A 22,500-nucleotide genomic window follows, 5' to 3' on the forward strand; every position below is an offset into this window, starting at 1 on the left:
ACAATAAAAACCATCAGAGAGCCAATAATGAATTCATTGTCCTTCCAGAAGATGATGGATCATAGGCTACCTACATCTCATAAGAATAGAGCCACTTTTCAACCATTCAGTCCTGCCTTAGATCAGATCCTAGGCTTACTAAAAGGACCATCTCCCGAGAATCATTCTGCTCTGTTAGCCAAGGGGATTATACAGCATGATATCTGTCAAGCTTAAATGTTAGTTAATTCTTAATTGATAGCTCAGCCTCTGCAATTGGTTCTGTTCAACAGTAATTATTCTCATGTGGCTCGTTGAACTCAATTGTGAGATTCCCCCCCTTTTCAGTTGTGCATGAAAACAGCAGACTTCAGGTCTTTAGAAAGGTAAATAGTAAATTTTCTTACTTCAGAGGTTCAATTTTATTTGCCTGGAAACTCGGTGTGATTTTCATCGCTAAAAGCAAAAGCAGCCACATGGTTGATAATGCCACCAGTTAACAATTCATTGCTGAGTCGCCGTTTTTGGGATTCTCTTCCAAATCTTTCCAAGTGCTTTTGAAGTTCTAAATTCCTCCTCTAAGGGAACACTCAGCAGTCCCAAGATAAAAGGGTAGAAGAGCGAGCTGGCGTTTTCCTTTATTCGTGCGTCTTCAAGCTAGCCATTTTTCGCTCCACGCGCCGGCAGACCCGTACTTGTGCGTGATACAGAGGCAATTGTTTTTCCTTAAAAAGGGGGCCCGGGTGGGTTTGTTTCGTTTCTGATCTGGGACACAGTAAATATGCCAAGAGAAGTTGACAACACGACCCGCAAGGTTTCCCCCCATCCTATTATCTCCTTTTCCTTAGAGATAGCAGGAAAGGCAGCATTTTTTTTCCTATCAACAGCCACTTCCAGCCCCAGTCTCGCTCAGCGAGGAATGTATAAAATTAGTTGACTCCTCTGAGTGACTTTCCCCGGGCCCAATCAGCTGGAGCCCGGGCGCGGCCGACCCCACCCCCTTGCGAACGCTCTTTGGCTAATTCCTGCAGGGAGGGAGGAGAGAAGGCGGCAGTGGGAGGGGGAGGTACCTGGAACTGGGAGTGATGTCAGCTCCCAGCTCGGTGCCTGCCCGGATTCCTGACATGGTGTAGGGCCGACAGGGTGGGGAAGGCGGGAGCGGGACTGGAAAGGATTGGGGTTGGCGAGCCTGCGGCGGGGCCCGAGTGCTGGGGCTTTGAACTCCGAGGGAAGGTGAACCAGAACTTCTGGAAGTAGTGCCGGCGGCTCTCCACCCCCCAGGTAAGGGCGTTCGGCTGCACTCGGAGACCAGAGGGAAGTGGCACCGTTGTGTGGTTGCCTCTGGGTGTTGCAGCTGCTCCTCCTCTTCCCCGGGTCGATTTCCTTTTGCAACTCACTCCTGTTTCCCAGTGGGAACGGGCACTTTTTTTTTTGAAGGGGGGTAGAGCTTACTCCCGGGGCGCCCGACTAGCTCGTATGTGAAAAATACCTCCAGACTTGGACGTGTAAGCTCTTGTCTGAGTCCTTAGATCCCTGCACCTTGGTCTCCTAATAGTGCTTGAGAACTCCCCAGTCAAAGAAGCGTGTGGGGTGTGTGTATGTGTGTGTGTGGGTGGCTAGGGGTGGGGAGTTATTTTAAAATGTCACAAAAAGTTTATGAAATGTCGACTCAAAAATTATGCTCTTTGAGAGAGAACAAAAGTTTTGTATTTTTTCGTTCCCCTGTGACCTATTAATATTGATTTAAATGAAAGACGATTATTGTGATTCTTATACATTCTTATATATATTTTTATATATGAACATCATAAATCCTTTTATACGGTCCAGTCAGGATATGAGAAATTCACTTGGAGTGTATTAATTATGAGCTTGTGGGAGAATCGGTCTCTTGGGGGCACACTTCTAAAACTCCAACTCTTTTTCACTCTTAACATTTTAATTGAGTGCCAACTTTGTGATCTGGAGGGGTTAGGAAGGCAGCTGAGAATCTTCAGATCTGTTTTCCGTGGCTGCCTGAGGAAAGGATGGGGGCTGGTAGTTGTGATTTCAGGGGTCATTTTTCGAGAAGGGAGTTTTAACAGGGCAATGTGGCCAGAAGGCGAGGCACACAAACTCTTAATTATAGGAACGTGAATTTTTCAACATGTGGGACCAAAACAAATCTTTCCTTTCAATAAAAAAGTACAGAAAGCAATAGAAAGAGGACTTGATTTAGCATTCAATTTTGGTATTTAGGGAAGCAATTGCTTGTTGGGAGAAAAAATATTTTCAGAAGTAGAAATATAGAATTCTGATTTTTATTTATTTCCTGTTTCAAATCCTTTCTTTTGCTTGCTGTGAGATTTTGTGTGCCCAGGTCACTAACTGGGTGTGATTGACTTTCTGGAGAAAAAAATTACCTCCATAAACTGATTCAGAACCCTCACTTATCAGTGTGTAAGGCTCTTTCTTTTGAAGAAGAAAAAAAAATGTAGGGTTGAGATTCCTGAGTCAAGTTCCCTGTTCTTTCACCACTGTTCCTCAGCAGTGAGTATCCTTCTGTTCCAGGTCAGGAGGAAACGGGCGGGCGAGGACTTCATTGTGAGTCAAAGCTGCATCCCAGGTGTCTGAGTGAAAGGGCATTTCCAGGAGATGAGGAGAGGAAAGAAAGAAGCCACAACATTGCATCTAAGAAACCAAAGTCGGGAATTGCGAAGATACAGGACTTTATAAGTGGGGTTCTCCATCTTTCTAGCTAGCTGACAGTTAGGTTTCAGGGCTGGAAAGAAGTAGTTTGTTTTGCTGTTGTTTATGAAACACCTGGGTCTGTATTGTTCTTAGTTCCTAAAAGAATGAAATAGCACAGGGTGGATAAAGAGCAGGTTTTTTGCAAAGAGAAGGTGTGCTGTACGGGAAAGCCAGACCATTTTAATTTTGGTTTGTATTTTGAACTAAGAAACAGACGTTGCCTAATGGCTCTGAAAGAATGGTGGACAAATCTTTTCTATTTATGTTCTATAGGAAGTACGTCAAACACTGTTTTCCAGTGTACTTTTTCAGTGGGAAGGAGAAGATGATGTGGAATTCCTGTGGGCTGATGTGAGCGCATGGGATCCTTGGCCAATGGAGTGTTCGAACTGCAGTTTGTAATAACCAGTCAAGTCAAGAGTATCTTTGGGATGTTATCCTGGTGTGCCAAATTCTGATTTACACTTTCTTTCCAAGAGACTAGTCCTGGCTTAGGGACTCGAATGTGCCAAAGCTTTAAATATTATTCATAGTTTGAGTAAAACAGTAATTTTGCATACTTAGTTTTAACCAATATTCCCCTTTCTTGGTCCGTGATTATGAGGCAGATGTGGTATAGTAAAACGTCGTACTTTTAAAGGATAACACTTGAAAGACCTTTGAGTTATTGAGAAAGGTGGGATCAGGTTTTGGTTAAATTCTCTTTGACCAGCAACTATCATAGTTCCAACAGCTGCTTTAAAAAATAGGATAATCTGGCCTTTGTGGACAAATGTTGACTTGAGATCCAGGGCACAATGTAGTTCAGATCAATAGTGCCTCATTCCAAGGGCATCATAGACATTTTTGGGAAACAGTTCAGCGAGGGAGAGTTCATTAACTCTGTTTTGGTTATGTTGTTTTTTTATCACTCACTGTGGCAGCATGAGATAAATCAGAACAAGGTCATTTTTCCCTCAGTTATTGACTGGCTGACTTATTTTTAAAACCTGTCTTTCATATTCATGAAATATTTAATTTTTGTAGTTAATTTAGAGTATCTTGATAATTTGTTATATTAAAATTATTAAACTTTTTGAGTTTTTCATCTCCGATTTTTAAAAGTACCTCTATCTCAAATAGCGTATTTTTCAAACTTTTAATGGAAAGAAGACCTCATTCATCATTCTATCATTCCAAAGATATTATTACATGTTTCTGACCTGGTTTTGAATTACCTTTTCAAAACAATGAATGAATGAGAGGATGAATGAGTGAATATCCATTCACATTTGGGTCTGTGTCTTGGTTCTTTATTAAAGAAACATTGCTTCCAGGTAAAAACATAGGCAACAGATATTGCACAATAATGACTTTTTTATTCCCATAGATTTCCCTAGAAAGTCATATTAGTACTGAAATTAAGGGGAAAAAATCGCAATTGAGCAGCCAATTGTGAAATTTTTCAGGGAGCCATGATGATTATTTTTAATCATGGTTGAACAGATGGATTTAACTGTGAAATTCAAAGCTGTTAAGGTTAGTGACACTGGGTGTTGTTTGGGGATAAAGGGAGCAAAGTGTCTATCTTCTGGCCAGCATTTCCTTTCAACTAAAGGTTAATAATTTCACAATTAAATCTGCCATCAAACTGTCCAAAAATTGACACCACCCAAAAACTGCTTTGGGCTTATGCAGTTCCTTGTGTCTGTAGTGTAGTGTGTCATTTTTTCTCGAAATCATCACAGTCCATGTCAAAACCTTTTTCCTAGTCAGAAAACCTACAGCTTTGTCACATATGTCACCACCACAAAGACTGAGGCTTTATTAAGTGGAGCTAGTGCCTTAAAAAAAACTAAACTGAACTAACCCACCCTACAAAATACAAAAACACTTCCATTTCTTTTACACTCTTTATTTTGAATATGGTAATTATTGATGCCGGGTCTCCGTTAGTTGACAATGTTTCAAAAAAGCCAAGCGATGAGAGCTTCTTTTTTTTTTTTTATTGAGTTATTGATAGGTTACAATCTTGTGAAATTTCAGTTGTACATTAATGTTTGTCAGTCATGTTGTAGGTGCACCACTTCACCCTTTGTGCCCACCCCCCACCCCACCTTTCCCCTGGTATCCACTAAACTGTTCTTGGTCCATAGTTTTAAATTCCTCATATGAGTGGAGTCATACACAGATTATCTTTCTCTTGCTGGCTTATTTCACTTAACATAATTCTCTCAAGGTCCATCCATGTTATTGCAAATGGAATGATTTTGTTCTGTTTTGCAGCTGAGTAGTATTCCATTGTATATATGTACCACATCTTCTTTATCCATTCGTCTGTTGCTGGACACTTAGGTTGCTTCCACGTCTTGGTTATTGTAAAGAGTGCTGCAATAAACATTGGGGTGCATAGGACTTTTGGGATTGCTGACTTCAAGCTCTTTGGATAAATACCCAGTAGTGGGATGGCTGGATCGTATGGTAGTTCTATTTTTAATTTTTTGAGGAATCTCCATACTGTTTTCCATAGTGGCTGCACCAGTTTGCATTCCCACCAGCAGTGTATGAGGGTTCCTTTTTCTCCGCAACCTCGATGAGAGCTTCTTTTACCTCAATATTTTTTACACTTTGAAGGATCTGAAACACCAAACAACTGGATTTTAGTTTAAAAAATGGGTCCTTCCAGGCGTTTTAAGTTTGCACACTTCTTAGGCAGGTTTGACGGGAGAGGAGGGTCTGAGTGAAACGTGTACCGGTCTGCACCCGTTGAAGAGCTTCTATTTCTGAAATGTGGGTTTGGACTCCGAGTGGTCCAGGTGGGTGTGTTGTCAGATTGTGATTGGACTTTGGTTATGTGTCTGCCTAGAACTTGCTGTGACTCACATTTTGACTGGCCCACATGCGCATCCTTGTTTTTGTTGGCAAGTGTAGTGAGTTCAGAATAGAAAGATCATTTAGTGGTTTCTGTGCAGTGGTGCACCTAAAAATGTCCATGACTGCGGGAATTGTACAAACTCGAATTGCATTGAGTATCCGTCATTCTGGCAAAGGCTCATGTCTTAAATGAGGATCATGTAGGAAGAAGATCAAGTGTTATAATGTTTGGGAGAGGCTGTAGATTTTATGGACACCCTCTGAACTCCAGAGTAAGGCTAGTTATTTTTACCTTTCCTTTAATTTAGGGAAATCAAGCATTTGACATAAAAACAGACACAAATTCAAGGTGGCAGGTGTGCTGATTCCTAGTGTGTGTGTTTGTTAACAAGGGCAAACTTAATTTTACCTCGTGAGAGAGAGAGAGAGTAAAGATGTTTTCAGTGGCAGGTCCATCCCCATTCATAAATAAGTGGCCAAATTCTTTAGGCAAGCAAGGTAAGTCTTGGGAAGAAGTAGGTAGGCCCATTGGGAAGTGTCTTAATTCTTCCATGCTATGAATGTAATACTCTACTATATCACTCAAGATGCCTGTGTTATCTTGTATTTCTGTGCCTAGGATCTAGCTCACAGAAGTCCTTTTTTGCTGGCTCTTTGTCATTCTTCTCTCCATCTATAGTACGTTGCACAAATGTCATCTCACCACCACAGAGTTTTATGAGGAATGTTTATTGAATTTATTTGGAAGAAAGTGAAAACAAGGCTAAAACTCTATTGCCTGTTTTCTTAATATAATAACTTGACAATGTGTCTGCAGTTGCATAAATAATGTTCTGTAACCATTATCTTTTTCTAAAGATGCTGCTTCTCCTGACAACACATAGTAGAGAATTTTATTTTGTTTGCTTCAGAATTTGAACATGCTCTACTTTTTCTTGTGAATGATAGAAGAGTCAAATGAGCCTGTAGGTTCTCATCTAAATTAACTCTGGGAAGTGAGTGAGTGGGAGGAAGGGAAAAAGTGAGGACTCGGAGGAAACGCTCTGGTTGAACCTGTGAGTCTGCCAGGATGATTTGTGTGAAGTCACCTGGGTCTCAGTGTTTTTCCTCTGGATCAGCTGCTTGGATGCTTTTGTAAAACTTTCATATTCTTCCAGCCTTCATCCTATCAGTGTGTGACTTTGCACAACCAAGAGGGCTTTGAAACACAGATTTAAGGTTCTTCTGTTGCTTTTCTCTCCTTAGGGTACCTTGATTCTCTAGGATGACTTACACTCTTCATCACCCTGTAGGGCAGACACAGCTGGATGCCCAGTCAATATCCATCCCATTCACTTGTTGCCTACAGCTGAACCCATTTTGTTTAATTTGCTACCATGGCCAGTTAAAAAAAAAAACCAACTTGATTTCCCAGAATCCTTTGCAGCTGGGGGGGGGGGCGCTGTCTAAGTGACATAGTCCTGGCCAATGAGGTGTAAGTAGCTGGGTGGGGCTCCCCACAAAGCTCCTATAAGGGGACAGCCTCTGAGCTTGCCTGTTAGACCTTTGCTCTTTGTACTTCTTCCTCCCTAAAAGTATTTTCTAAGCAGAGAAGCCATCTTGTGACCAAAGACAGGACCCTTGAGGGGTAAGCAGATGGCATTCTGGAACTGCTATCCCAGACTTCTGCCCATCTCTTGAGTTCTTATGAGAAAAAAATCTCCATTCGGTTACCACAGAAGTTGGGTCAGTTAGTTGCAGCCAAATGTGATCTTAAGTGAGTTTAAATTCTAAAAAGTCATAGTTCATCTTTTCTCTAAGAATTAAAAGCATTTTGTGTGACAAAAATAGGGGTCGGACTTTGGAGCCCTACAGACCCTCATCTTGAATCCTGGCTTTGCTATTTATTACAGTCTGATATTGGCAAGTAATTTAACTTCTCTGGGTCTCAGTTTTTTCCACGTGTAAGATGGTGGTACTGAAATTTGTCTCATAGGATTTTTGTCAGTATTAGAAATAATCAGAAATTATTAATAGAAATAATAATGGCACATTTGGCACATAGATTTTCAACAAATGGTGGCAGCTGTTTCTGAAGAAGAGTGTGGTGGGGAGACTCAAGAGGGGGAGGCAAGTCGTTCAACTTGAGTAGGTTCTCACTGAACACGGATTGAATCCCCGAACGGTAGATTAGCTTTACAGCTATAGCCGCTTGCCTCCATCTCCTCGCCATTCATTTCAACGCCCGTCTCTTATGCTCAGTCCCACCTGCCTAAACCAGAATATTTAGAGCTCTTCTGCTCTCCAGCTTTGGTTGAAAAGGCAAAGGATGTCCTTGTGAAAATTTTATAAGCTGTAGCATAGGGATGCAGGGAGTGGACTCCAGAGTCAGATAAATGTAGATTAGAATCCCTTGTGATTCTAGCTATGTGATTTCATCTTCTGTGAAATGGGAATAATTGAGTGGTTATGGGGATTAAATATGATAATATATATGACGCACTAACAGTTGTTTTTCTGGCACACAATGAGCACTGGATTAATGACAGATATTGTTGTTATTATTTCACTGAACATTTGCTATCAGTTCTTGGCCTTGGTACAGGGTCCTCTTGGAGCTATAAAGACAGACAAAACATGGTCTTATACCCTTAAGAATATTCATCTACAGGAGATGGAGGCAGAAAGGGAATGACCTTTCTTACACATAACCATAATATAAGACAGATTTAGAATGCTGTTCAGCTGTTAAAGTTGAAAAAAATATACTGACTTATACGAATGTCTATAATATATATTTTACCAAAAAAAGCAACCAAGTACACATGTTTAGTTTATATTTGTCAATGTGTGAAAAATTGCTAAATGGGCTGATTTGAGGGGATGGGATTACGATGGCAGGGAAGATGCAGAGGGCTTTAGTTTTGTTTTTACAGCATATTAATGTCTATTTTACAACGCTCATGCATTCTTGAAATATAAAAAGTATTAAAATTTAAAAAATCAATTTGTTGGGCCTTTTGGAGGTAGGCGGGGGAAGATCATGCTATGAATTAGACTAGTCACTCGAGCAAAGGATTGGGGGGAGTGGGGTCCCATAGAGGAGGTGCGATTTGAATGGGCCTTGAAGGATGAGGATGAGATTTTGAGGAGGCACTGTGGGGGGAAATGAGCACACTTGGGTTTGGAGGAAAGTGTGGAATATAGTGAGGTTAGTTTTAGAGCAAGATAAGATGCAAAGATCTATATTGTTAAGAGAGGTGAGCTATACTGGAGCTAGATCTTAGACGGTTTTAAAGAGAGTGACAAGATTATGCTTTAAAATGAGTTTTTTGGTGTAAGGTGGAGAGGGATATGAGGACTGTTATTTTATAAAGATGACTCTGGAAATAGTCTGTTGGATATTAGTAGGGGTATTAGGTTTTTAGGAGAATAACCACAACAATAATAATAGCCAAGGCTTACATAGCATATGGTGTGTACCAAGCATTGTTCTAAGCACCTTACATATTTTAACTTAGATTTAATCCCTACATCAACCCTAAGAAAAGATACTGTTATTATTCCTATATTACAGGTGAGGAATCTGAGGCACAGAGAGGCTAAGTGAATTTCCTCAGGTCACACAGATTGTGTGTTGTACTCAGGATTTAAACGCAGGTGGATACAGCCTCCAGGGTCAGTATCCTCAGCCACTTCATATTACTGCCTCTGGCTTAGTTCTGTACTTGGCATTTAAAAGCTATGAAGAACTGTTAGTTGATTTTATCCACATGCAGATGTTAAGCAAGAATTTGAAATTTAGGTTTGGAGTTGAGGCAAAACCCTAAATTGATGGATCTTCTCCATAGGGCTGTTACATAAAGAGTGAGTGTAGATGAACTTGCCAAAGAAGAGAACGTAGAATAAAAAGAGAAGCAAGTACACAGCCTTCAGGGAACTCTGACGTTTAGACACAATCAGGCCAAAGAACAGTTATTAAAGGAGGTAGAGGAGGAAGGACCAGGGAAGTGGAGGACGGTGGCAGTCAAGGGAGGAAGCACACCCAACGCAAGTGGACTGTCCATGCCATCCAGTGCAGCATGAGTCTGTTACAAGGATGAGTCTGAGAAACTGCCGCTGGTCCAGCCGCCAGGTCATTCGTGAACTTGGAGGGAGTGGTTTCAGGAGCACAATAGAGATGGAATCCAGAATGCAAAAAATCGAGGAATACATGGGAGATGATGAACCACGGGTGACCCGGTCGGCCCAGCCTTTCAAGGAATTGAACAAGGAGAGACATGCTGTGATAGCTCGGGTTTGGGGAAGGTACAGGTAGAGAGGGTGACGTGAAAGAAGCAAAAGAGAGGTGGGAATGAGTGCAAAGTCTGGGGGAGAAATAAGGGATAGTTGCAAAAATCAGGTGGAGGGTGGCAGGTTAGCCTGGAATCCCTAAGAACCCTTCTTCAGACGGCATGGAAGGAAGGATGGGGGAAATGAAAAGAAGTCGAAGATTGAAGCGATAAGAGTTGAGTAAGTTCACCTCAGGCAGTCTGCGAGTTTGCAGTCTAATAGGAAGCAGTGAAAGGAAATTCATAGACAAGTAACTCAGGCTCCTGAGAGGCTGGCTTGCAGGATTATTGGTACAGAGAAAAAATTTGAAAGAATGACAGAAGTCTCTCAACTAAACAATACAAGCTGACACATTTGCCAGGATGTGTCTCCAGGCAGGAAATTAATTTATTGAAGTGGAAAGTAGTGGTATAAAAAAGAAGAAGAGAATGAAATGAGACAAAGGAAAACTTGACTGTCTTTGAAGGGGGAATTTTTAGACAACCAGACTTAATGGTTCACAGAACAGCTTCCCCGGGGAAACCTGAGCGCTTTGAGTGGTGAGAAACAGCCTGGTTCTGGAACCACAGTCTGGGTTTGGTTAAAACCGAGCCATCAAAGCCCCAGGAGATACTCTACAGACGGGAGTTGTCCAGCAGAGAGGCCTCTGCATTGCATGCTGTTCCCCGTAAGGTCTTTAGTCTTCAGTTTAATTATTTCAAAAAGATCTTTAGTTGAAAAGACATTAGGTTGCAGTGTTTCAGCAGATTCGTTGTTGTAATGACGTAAGGGGATTGAAAGATAAGAACTGAAGCGATCTGAAAATTAAGACGAGGTGCTCAAAATCAGCACCTCCCGTCAGTCCAGAGGTGGGTCTTTTGGGGGTTGCTTTGAAAGATGTCAGTAAAAACTTATCCAAGTGCGTGTCGCATGTTTAGATAGGCATGATATCCTTGAGTTCAGTGGTTCTCAGTGGGGCCAGCTACCTATTTGTGGAGCCCAGTGTAAAATGAAAATGTGTAGCCCCTTGTTCAAAAAGCAGGAAAAAGTGCTATTAAAGGTACTAACATAAAAAGCTTCTCCTTTTCTTCTCCAAGTGTCTCTCTTGATTCATCATGGTGTTTATTTACTTTTGAGTCATCTGAGGTGAAGAAAAATTAAATATTAAAATTCTTGGCAGGGATTTTGTTCATCTTTGTATTGTGCAGTGCCAGCGTTAGCTGCAAATGAAGATCTTGTAACATGTATGCAGAATTACTGAAATCACACACTTTGTATTTTGTAGTTTATAAATGCATATGCACAGTGTTCTTACCAGAACAGAGGAAACACTGCGCAAAACCAACTCACGACTTCTATTTCACAACTTGATTTGCACACGTTCTGATAATCTTTGGCTTACAGAAGGAAGGACTGGCATAAGGAAGGACTGAAAGGACAAAGAGCTGTGGGTTGCTCGATCTTTCCTTTTCCTTCTGTGGCATCGTTTTCAGCGTAAGTGATTGGCTAGTATAGGGAAGTAACAGGAGTAAGAGAGGATATGATAGGATTCCTTGGTTGTTTGTGTTTCTTAGAAAGAAATTGCCTTGTTTCTGCGTGCAAAGCAAATTCTGATTGAAATGGAAAGCATGGCCTCCTGGAGCTGTCAGCACCCACCCACCTGCTTACTCAGTTGTATTTGTAACACTCTTACGTTGAGCTCGCTTTGAGTCTTGCTGAAGTCCTATGCATTCGGAGTGCACCGAAATTCTGTGCTCATGGGGCATTGCAAACATTATGTATGAATGGGGCGGCAAGGAATGGTGGTCACACGTATTAAACAGATCTCCTCTGCCCACATGCACGCTCCCTTGTCCCAATAGACCTCATTTACAAAACACAAGTTCAAAGTTAAAATTATTAAGAATCTCAAGATGATGACAGCAGAGCATTAAACCAAGTGTGGGGCCTTAGTGAGCATGGGGTTCTGTGTGACTTCACAGGTCACAAGTCCATGAAGATGGCCCTGGTTCTTGGAAGTCAAGGAGCTCTCTTTTGAACCTGAGTTTCCCTCTGGTCTTAAAGTCTCAGCTTCATTATCAAAGTTTGCAGTGGGTCGAGTTTGTGTCTGGTATCCTAGGGACCCTCTCCGGGCCATCAGCACTGTCCTTTTTGCCTTTCAACTATTTCTTGAATCACTCTCCATTCCCTCTGCCATTGCCTTGGTTCATATCCCCATCATCTCTGATATAGACCCTGCAATGGGTTTCTTCCCTATGTTCTGCACCTCATCACCAGGCAAATCTTCCAAATAAACCTTTGGTATGAGGCCGCCCTGCCTGCTCCAAAGCTTTCTTTGATCTCCAGTGGACTGTGGCTTACAGCAGAGTCCTCATCCTGGTGGCCCTGGGTTGGAGACTCTGGAGAGACAGGTTTGATTTGACCTGGACAGCATGGTAAGAAATGTAAGCCAGTACTTAAAGTTTGGGAGGTTTCACCTCTTGAAGTTCAGATTTAACAAAGAGAAGATCTGGCTATGCTGGGCTCTTGTTTCCTTGTGCTGTGCTGGTGCCCTAGAGAACAGGAGGACCTGTGGACATGGGGAGGAAGATTGACTCTGTTCTGGCAAAACCTTCGCTTTCACTTATGTAAATTTAAAGCATGAATTTGCCTGTTCTCAGGGAAGGCTGTGAAGCAATTGGAATACTGATCCTTTAGTCTGAGAAATGAAGTTCTCCACCTTCATAATGGAAGTTGGGTGTATGCTTTGCAGTAGCCCTTGATTGCTTTTGTAGGAGAAATATTTCTTAGGTCTCTCCTGGCCAGTGTCACTACTGTGTCACCTTGTGGCCTCATCTGATCTTGACCTCTTTCTCTGTGCTTGTCTTCCCTGTTGCCAGGTGCTCAGAAGTAGGCTCTGCACCCCTGGGTGCCTTATGGCCTCTCAACCTTTCTACTTTGTCTGTTGACCTTTGCTGACACCCTCCTCTTTCCTCCAGGCCCGCTTAAGGCAGTTCACCTGGGAGCCTTTGCTAAGAGCCTCAGTCAGAGCTCAGCCCGCGAACTCGGCTGGAAGCAGGTAAGTAAATCTCTGGATTTTTAAATGTTCAAGAAAGAAGTGGATGGTGAGTTCAGGTTGTTTTTGAAGGTTCCTTCCAGCCCAGTGATTTTTGAGATGCTGTAATCCTTTCAATGCCTGTGTTTATTTATTGTCACACATTTGGTCTCTAGTTGTTTTTTGAAATTGCGCTTCACGATAGGAACTTTAGTTACACCATCTCGGTTGATTAATGAGGGCAGCACTAGCATTATCTGCATTTCACAGATGAGGAAACCGAGAGTTTTCTCCAAAGCTAACACTCCAAGTGGCTTGTCTCTGGTTGTGTCGTATTTCTTCAGATAGACTGTGTACTGTTGAAGGCCATGACCGTGCCTTGTTGCCAGGCCTGCTACCCAGTAGGGACTCAGTCAATGCTTGTATGATGAGAATCGTGGTTCATCCGGCTGCTGTGCACTGAGGCCCAGAAGAGGCTCCACAGGGATGCAAAGGAGACTCAAGTAGAAAGGGTGGATGTGTGGCTCCTTTCTTGTGTCACAGCTGTCGGGGGAGGGAGGAGTGATGTTTAGTAAGTAGAGGCCAGGGATGCTGCTAAACATCCTACAATGCACTAGACAGCCCCGCCATAACAAAGAAGTTTCTGGCCCACAATGTCGGTAGTGCTGAGGTTGAGAAACCCTGCCTTGTAGGGTTGTGAAGATGAAACAAGATAGTGAATGCAAAGAGTTTGGTATAGTTAACTGTTCCTCTGAGAAAACCATCTCAAAGACTGCAAAATCAGCTTTTGAGAGAGTGAACCCCAAAAGGCTTAATTTCAGCAGCATCTGTGGTTCTTGCTGAGGAAAAGCCTTTATGCTAAGGATTTCATGCCCTCCTGTTTAGAAGTGACAGACTCACTGGAGATCGTGTGTAGTACACGGTGTGCTAACGTGAGCTGGCGTGGTTTTGTCGGAGCTGTGAAAACAATTATTAGTTTTTAGGGTGTTCCTGGTAAACTTCCTGCTTGCTCAACTAGTTTGTTCTGTGAAGATAAGTTTGGTGTGTGGGTTTAAATCCTCTGATGGAAAATGTTTTCGTAAGTGAATGTCCAAAATATATTTTGATAAGTGGGATGTGAGAAGTTTTTGTTTTCACATCAACAAGGCTAATGTTTTTCTAGCTCTACATTTAAAACAAAGCTGCTTTTCCCCCTATTTACTGCCTTACCTGCTTTCTGCACAGTGTTCTGGTATTTGTGGGAGTGGCTTAGAGGACTGTTGGATTTCCAGCTATTGTTTATTGTGGATTTGCAGTTGAGATTATGTAAATTTTTTGTAATTATAAAAGTAGTATATGCACCCTATGGAAGATCTGAGTAGAAAAAACATAAAGAAGACAGTTAAAAAAAGTCATCAGTAATCCTACCGCACAAGGGTACAACTACTGTTGGTATGTTTCCTTACATTTGTTTCCATTCATATATTTTTTTCTATATTTGAAATATTCTGAGGATATGATTTTGTGTCCCACTTTTTTTTACTTAGTATTGTTTTATTTGCATTTTCCCATACTACAAAAATACCTGTAAATATTTCATCGGACTGTAAAATATTCCATCTATGGGTGTTTCATGATTTATTTAATCCCATTGCAGAGCATACAGCCTGTTTTCAATTTTTGATGAGCGTCTTTATGCAGTCAGAATTTTTCTGCATTTCAGATCGTTCCCATCTTTACAATAGATGACCAGAGTAGAACCATGGGTGTGGATGTGTATGGATATTTTGATTGATATTACTATCAGTTGCCAAAAAGTTTCTACTAATTTTTGCTGCCATTAGCAGAGTGCTATTCTCATTTTAATTTTACTTGATAATTTTCTAGGAGAAAAGGTATTTTGTTTTTCTTTTTTTTTATTTGATATTAATGAGGTCAAATAGGTTTATATGACTATTGGCTGTATTTCCTGTTTAACAAACTGTTTATATACTTTGCCCATTTTATCTGTTGGGTATTAGTATTTTTCTCATTTGTCATAAAGTCTAGTTTATGTTTTTCGTTTATTAACTGTTACTAACCCTCTCTCATAGTTATTACAAATATTTTCACATAGTTTTTTTTTTTGAAGTTTTTATTTGGTTTGTCTTTTAATTTTGTTTCTAATGATACAGAAGTTTAAAATTTTTATGTAGACGAATCTATTGATTTTATTTTCCACCTGGGATCTTCAACTTTCCTTTGTCTATACTGAAATGGATCCTGTCTCCTCTGGAAGTCACTATACTGAGTCATCAGTGTTTAAAATTTTATCCCAAAGTAGACCACTGTAGAGTTTCCTAATGAAGATAAACGGGCCTCAAGTGTTTAGTCTGCTGTGGGCACCCACTGTGTACCATGGAAAACCCTCCACGTCTGTATGTGTGTGTGAGTGTGTGTGTGAACAGGGAAGGTTGGTGAGAAAGGGTGAAGCTTGTGTTGGATCATGGCTCCTTGGGTGGTTTTTTTAAAAAATTTTTTTGCTGATCAAGAGTTACCCTGAGCTAGATCTGCTGCCAGTCTTCCTCTTTTTGAATGTGAGCTGCCGCCACAGCATGGCTACTGACAGATGAGTGGTATAGGTCCATACTCAGGAACCGAACCCAGGCTGCCAAAGCAGAGTGTGCTGAACTTAACCACTAGGCCAGTGGGGCTGGCCCTGGGTTTTGTTTTTAATTTCCTTTCCCTCAGGGTGGATATGAGCTTACTGAAGGCAGAGGGGCTTCTATAGATTCCCAAGTGGCTGAGTAACTGGGATCAGTAGCTTGCTGAGCAAACTGTGGCAGTGCCTGGCACACAGTTGGCCCACAATTATTTTTTTATGTTTGTTTAGTACATGAGATGGTGGACCGAGCAGAGACTGTGGTCAAGTCCCATCCACTCCTCACCCCTTAAGTTGCATTCTCTTGGGCTCCAGGCTCTGTGTTGCTCAGCCTTGTCAGGGTACCTCCCAGCCCTGTGGGTGGACTCATAGGAGCCCACAGCCCTGTTGCATCACCAGCGGCAATAGCTGAAGCTTGAAGAGGGAGGTACCAATAACAACTAGTGCTTACCTGTGTTGCAAAGCCCTTTCACTGGGGCTTTTTAATATGCTTCTCACCTCAGCCTTACGAGGTTAAATGCTATTTTCATCTCCATTAATTTGGAGGAAACCACCGCTCAATAGAAGCGTAATTAAAATCTAGAGCTTCTGACTCCTGAGCTGATCCTCTCTACTTATGAAACAAATCCATCACTGTAATGTCTAGTTGTAATTTCTTGGTGGTGCTATTCAGTGAGGGTGACGGCATCTGTTTTAGGTTTTGGAATCAGACGTATCTTGGATGGAACCCCAACATGGTCATGTCTTAGTATTGTAACTTTGTTGCTTACCCAGCCTGAGCCTCAGTTTCCTCATCTGTAAAATGGGACAACAATGTTTACCTTGTAGGAATATTAGAAAGATTAAATTGAGGTAATATGTGCAAGATGCCTAGTATAGCATCTGGCTCATTCCTTTTGGGAGCTCAGTAACGATTATTTCCTGGTCTCAAAGCTGAAAATGCTGCCGTTCTTTTTTGTTTAAAATTTTCAGAATAACTGGTAAACCTGCTCAGACTTGTGAAATTTTAGTAAATATTATTTGTATTTAAGTGCAAGAAACATTTCTTTATCTGACCTAGTTATTTGCCTGTTCAGTAGATTTTCTTTTCTGTCCTGCATGTCACTTGCTTTTCTGAAATCCTTCTGCTTGGAGAGTTTCGTGATGAATCCTCAGCTTAGGACTGTGCTCACAGCCGAAATAAAACATGTTTTGTCTACCTGTTTATGTGAAAAGCACAGACAGCTCTCAAGAAGGGCAATAACCCAGTCATTCCTTTATAGATGGTTGAGATTTTTGGCATCCTCTGTGGAGTTACTACTTGTCCATGTATCGTAAATGTTCAGGTAACAGAGCAGTCTTAAAAAAAAGAGAAAGGTGGTAGAAAATCATGAGAAAAGACTAAGTTGCTAGTAACTCGGGAGAAAAGTAAATCTTCATTTTTCATACCATATATAAGTTGGGTTAGATTTAATGGGTCCTTATGCTAGACCTCATTAACCACATAAAAAGAACTCCACTATTATTACTAAATTATTTCTGCCTAAAGAATTTCAACGTGAAAGTTGCTATTTAACTTCTACCGTGTGTTTACTTAGACTTTTCCGTTTTAATAAATTGAGCCAAGTAATTATAAATATTATCTTAGAATTATATTATAATCCAATGTAGTCTTGTTTCTCTGGAGTTAAAGATAATATCCTGTGGGAATCTTCTTTAAAACATGTCTTAGACTTTCTTATTTTTTTTGTCCCTAAAGTTAGGGTTGCATTTTCAAAAAACATCATCTTAGTATTGGAATATGGGAAAGATTAAGGTGGATGGAGCTTTACTGGGTTAATAACTAACCTTCTCATTCCTCTTCTGGGAAATTTTGATCTATTGCCCTGTGGTTTTTCCATTCCCTTCCCCCACCTCCCCTTTGGTTGGAATGGAGAGACAAGGATGGGAAAGCCTTTTAAAAATTTATATAAATTCATAAATTAGAGTTGTGTTTTTATATAATTCATACCATATGTATATACTTTACAAAAAACATGGATAGAGTTAAGTGTCAGTGATTAAGTGAAATTTACATGATTTCTAAGTTCCCTCCTGGGTCTAGAGTTCAAGGATCAAAGTGAGTGAACTGTTGGCCAAATCTCGTGACTAATGCAAACTGAGCGTAGAACGTTGTAGAATGCCACATCTAGTTTTGATGGTCAGTAGGCAATTATTTTCCTAAAATTCTTAATTTGCAGCCAAAGTGGACATTTGTGGGCAGAGGCAATAGTGGTGATAATAGTGAAGAGAGTAGAGTAAGTCTGGAAGAATAAAGTTGGTGCTGGCTTGACTATTGATTTACAGGATACAAAGGACTAAAGAGTATGCTTTGTGATCCTCAGATAACAATCCAGCTGGGCAGCCCTGTGATGATCACTTCAGCCAAATCATTTTGGCTCCAGCCCTTTGAAACAAAGCCTGAGAACCCAGCAAGTTGTACCAGGCATTTCTTGTTGCTGGCTCGTTGGGAGACGGAGTAAATAGAGTAATTAGCTCTCATTAGCACTCCCACAAGCTGTAAGGCATCCACCTGAGGCCGAGGGCTGCCTGCTTCTGTTCTTGAAAATGTGAAAATCCCCATCTGATTTCTTCAGTCTGAGCATTTTTGCACAGCAGAAACAGAAGGCTAACTTGTCAAGAGTAAAATCCACCGAGTGCCTCAAATAACTGTAGCAAAATCTGTTGACCAGGGTGGGAGGCTTTCCTAAGAAAAACGACTGTCTGAGAAATCGGTGAGCTGTTTAAAGCTTTTTCTTCTTTTTCCGCCTCCTGTGTATGTGACTGACATGAATCAGGTTAGTCAGAGACACTGAGCACTCGTGGTCATATAACTTGATCCCCTTAGCCTCTTGTCAGCTGTACTTCAGAAGTCGTGGTCTGTATCAACAGAGGGTCTGGGTCGTTTCCAGTCGTTGAAAGAGAGACCTTTGATGGTGGTTTGTGGCCCTGTTCAGGACCACCTGCCATCGATAGTCCTCGTTCCCATGAAATATAGATCTGTAGTATGAAGGTGGGAGCCAGAAAGGCAGAAGGAGGGAGACAAAGTTTTGGGGCTTTGCACACAAGCTTGGAGAAGTATATAGAAAAATAGCAAATTGGCAGAATTTCATAGGAAAGAAGCCTGAACCTAGAGTCTGGCAGTCCGATCCCAGTGTTGATCAGCTGTATGATCCTGGGCAAGTCACTTAACCAGTCGTAAAACTGGGATAATAATGCCAGCCCAGCCCTCACAGGGAGCACTGTGAGGATCAAATGAGACAATGTGTAAAAAGCTATAAAGTGTTAAGCATAGTATGATTTTAAGTTGAGTTTTTCATATGGAGTATCTTACCTATGTCTTTCATATGCTGAGCCCAAACCACTGGTAATAAGATACAGACACTGTGCCAATACCTGCTTTTCCTCTGACTTCTACTCCTGTGATGTCCCTAACTCCATCCCTCGGCCCTAAACTGGACTGGAGCCTGGATGACTACCAGGTAGTTCCTTGAGGTTTTCTGGAAGGTGGCGCTGCTCCTGGGCAATGCAGGAGCATTAGCTCTTGAGTCCTGCTCTGGCCTGTCTGCCATCTGCTTTCTCAGGGCTGCGGTAAACACTACAAAGCCATCAATAGTCTGTCAGCTCCAGAAATTGTTCCCTGCTATTAAAAGTTTGGAATGTGGGGAATAAAGTGTTCAGGACTCATTTTCATACTTATATGTAGAACTGTTCTTTTCAAGTAGCTTTAGAAGGAAGATTTCCTAGGATGTGAGGTTATGAAGCAAGTGTGTCTTAAGTGAGGAGGGGCATACCGGAAGGGCTAAGGGTGAAAACCCCAGGTCTGGCCTCCCGTGCTCTGGTGTCAGTTTTCAATGCCACGTGATGTTGTGATGTGCACGTCACCAGCCTGGTGATGTCTCATCTCCCTTACTTGTGAACCTGCAGTACTCCTGGGCATTACTTACCTTCTGTCCCTCTTGTCTGCGTTAGGTTGGTGTTCACAAAGTGATTTGAGCTGATTATCAAAAATCTGCAATTTTTAAACTGAATCAAGTATTGTTCAAAGGCTGTTTTTGACCTTTATGGGACCAGTGATAGAACATGTCCTTCTAGGGCCTGTAACTTCCTCAGTACAATTTAAAAAATAACTTTCTACACTTAGAAAACAGCCTGTCTTTGTTGGGTTCACTGGAAGCACACTGAGACTAGGAGTTGGGTGCCGAAGGATTTTAGGGGCAAGGAAAAAGGCGGCGTCAGGGTTGGGCAGAGCAGAAGCTGACTGGCAGCGTGGTTGCAGCTAAGGCCCCAGCTGTCCTTATGGGGAGCTCTGGAGCTGGGATGGCCCTTCCAAGTTGTCCCCAGTTGAGGCAAGGGCCATTGAGTCAGCCAGTTGTTGGTGGCCGGCCACCCCTTCTGGGGCATAACTTTGGGTGAAGCAGTGTCCTGCGGCTGGCTGGGGACCTTCCCTGTGAGCCATCAGCCACTAGGGATGGGTGCACTGGCCCTACAAATGAGGTCTGGGTGGAGCACACCAGTGTCTACCTCCCTGTCCTTAGGAAACAAACAGTAGTAATAGGTAGCACCAAAATCCCAGCGTGTGGTAAGTCCCTTTATCTGCAAAGTTAGAAAGTTTGGATCCTTTAGCAAAACTGAAGGAAGAGGTCGTACCCCTTGGTTAATGATAAGTCAAACAGATCTCTAGCCTGTCAGAAGTTTATGAGATACTTGGATAATATTTACACCTGATGATGGCGTAGCAGGGGTCAGCTTCTGTATTTGTGAAATGGCTGACCCAAAATTGAGTAATTTTTCCCAAGCATGAATTACTGCATGTTTAGAATATTAAACTTATGTGTACATAAATGCAGCTGTTTCTGGGATATTTAACCCATATTGAATTTATAGAATTTGTGGCTCACCACCACAAAAGGCAGGCAAGCAGGTAAGGCATACAGACCATTAAACCTCGAACTTTCCAGGGACTTCCTCTAGGCATGGAGGGCATATGGGAGAGTGTAGGCTTCTGTTGAAGTTCCCATCACCTGATACAGTATTTTAGTCCTGGTTGAGGATAATGATTTAGGAGTTATATTGCCAAAGGATAGGTTTAATATGCTTTGAAAAAATGAATCTGTTTTCTGGCATTTCCAAAAGCCAGTTGTAGTTAGCAAATCTCTGAAACCATCTGGCATAGTTTATGGTCTTAGTGGGATGAGTAAACAAGGCTAGAGTCATACATAATCTTTCCCAACTGCAGAGTAAGTCATTTCTGCAATAGTGAACATGGTTTTCCTTCATTTTCTGTCTTCTAGTAACTGAAGGAGGTTGTGGGTTCTGCTGACCCTTCATCTCGGTAATTTGAGTATGTTGTAGGGGTGGAGGTAGGGAAGTCCCATGATTTGGGCGTGGCTCAGAGTGAAGGTGATAGACTGTGTGTGTTCTGACGAAGGGACTTTACTTCCCTGTGAGTCCCCCTTAACTCCCATGTGACCCTTGTATTCTTTGCCTTGATCTGCATTGTGACCCAGGATTCTGTAATACCAAGTCATGGAAGATGTTACTAAAACATGTTTCCATTATGAGTGTGGTAGAGAGAGAACTAGGTCGCTGTTCTTTATTCAGAAACTGAACAACTTGCTGCCATGGTGATAGGTTCTGTATTGAAAACACACGTCTGTCTCTGAGCCTCTTGGAGGGGATGTGATGATTTGGTGATCGCTTGTGAAGTAGGTGATCTGCCGGCTGGTTTATTGTATTGCCTAGAAATGGGAGATGACATAAAAAAGGTCTCAAGGTTTCCTCAGATGAGAAGGAAATTAGTCTAGCCTAGTGACTCTGCTGTCGAAGAAAGGCTGAAGGTGAGACTGTTGAACACGTGCACTGAGTCTTGAACTTTCCACCTGGATGATCTTTCTCGGTGGGATCCCCAGAGTATTGGGTGATCTGATAGTGCAAGAAACAGACATCTTAGTTGGGTGCAAGGAAAGTTATAACCTTGTGCATGTCTTCCTCTGGCTTCTCCCTCTTTCTAACATGCCTGCACATGTGCATTTATCATTGGCATTCTGGAAAGTTCAGATGAGGAATCTCCAACTGCGACTTTTCATTATGACTCATGTCTGCAAAGGATGAATAAAGAGAAGCGTCTTGGCCAGGAAGTGCCGTGCTGTGCAGAGAGGAGTTAACTGTTATCAGGAGAGAAACTTTTAAGAACCAGAATTAAAATGAAGAGAAAAGAAAAAGATGGAGGAAGCCTATCAAGAAAAGGAAGGACCGGAAGTGATCTGCAGGGTGTTGCCTGGAGCTATGGGAAATAAATCAAGAACAAGAGAAATGGAAAAAGGTCAAATGAAAATCATTGCCTGTTAGGGCTGCCTGGAGTCCGAGGACAGAGGTGGCACCAATGGGGCTTGAAAATGCACTGTAAAACACTCGCTCTACACAGAACTGCCCTACCTGTCTACCCGCTTTTGCCTCCATTCACCAGGAGCAGGAGGGTCTGACATACTCCTGGGGAGGATGCTCTTTGGCTGTTTTGAAGGCGAGACCTCAAATCGTGGGAGAGCCTCACTTTCTTCTCCAGCTGATGTTGCATAACCTCCCTGAGAGAGGACACACTGGTTAAGAACTCAGGCTTTGGAACCAGGCGGACTCTTGCCACTTATTAAGGTGTGACTTACAGGCTGGATCTCAGAAAACAGGATCGCTGATGAAGTTGGTTATATTTTCGTAGGGTTATTGTGAAGGGTTTAGCAGAGCATAGTGAAATAAGTGCTCAAAACTAGGTAATTGTTATTACATGTGAAGAGTTGTAACTGGATTTGTGAGAAGCACCTTCCTGTACTCTCTGGCCTCACTGTACAAACTTTGAACCTGGGCTCAGTCTCAGCAGGAGTTAGATGCTACCAGTGGCCCCATGTGGGAGCTGGACAGCAATCCAAGGCCTGGGTGGGTTGTCAAAAGCAGCTGCAGGTCCTTGCAAAGGGCACTGGAT

The 22,500-nt window shown here is 42.0% G+C and overlaps 1 protein-coding gene across 36 annotated transcripts in view; it reads left to right on the top strand.

Moving 5' to 3' along the window:
- The first annotated feature begins 982 nt into the window (after positions 1 to 982).
- The window catches only part of PPFIBP1 (PPFIA binding protein 1), a 169,110-nt gene continuing 147,592 nt past the window's right edge, over positions 983 to 22,500 (top strand). For 25 of the 36 annotated variants that reach the window (XM_070271106.1, XM_070271110.1, XM_070271108.1 and 22 more), the window contains exons 1-2: positions 996 to 1,260; positions 12,831 to 12,910. The gene's annotated coding sequence lies outside the window, so the exon portion shown is untranslated. Of the gene's footprint in view, positions 1,261 to 12,830; positions 12,911 to 22,500 lie in introns of all 36 variants that reach the window. The other 11 variants (XM_070271107.1, XM_070271114.1, XM_070271117.1 and 8 more) reach the window with 3 other exon arrangements.

Source organism: Equus caballus, chromosome 6, assembly GCF_041296265.1.
Source record: "Equus caballus isolate H_3958 breed thoroughbred chromosome 6, TB-T2T, whole genome shotgun sequence".
Classification (NCBI taxonomy): Eukaryota; Metazoa; Chordata; class Mammalia; order Perissodactyla; family Equidae; genus Equus; species Equus caballus.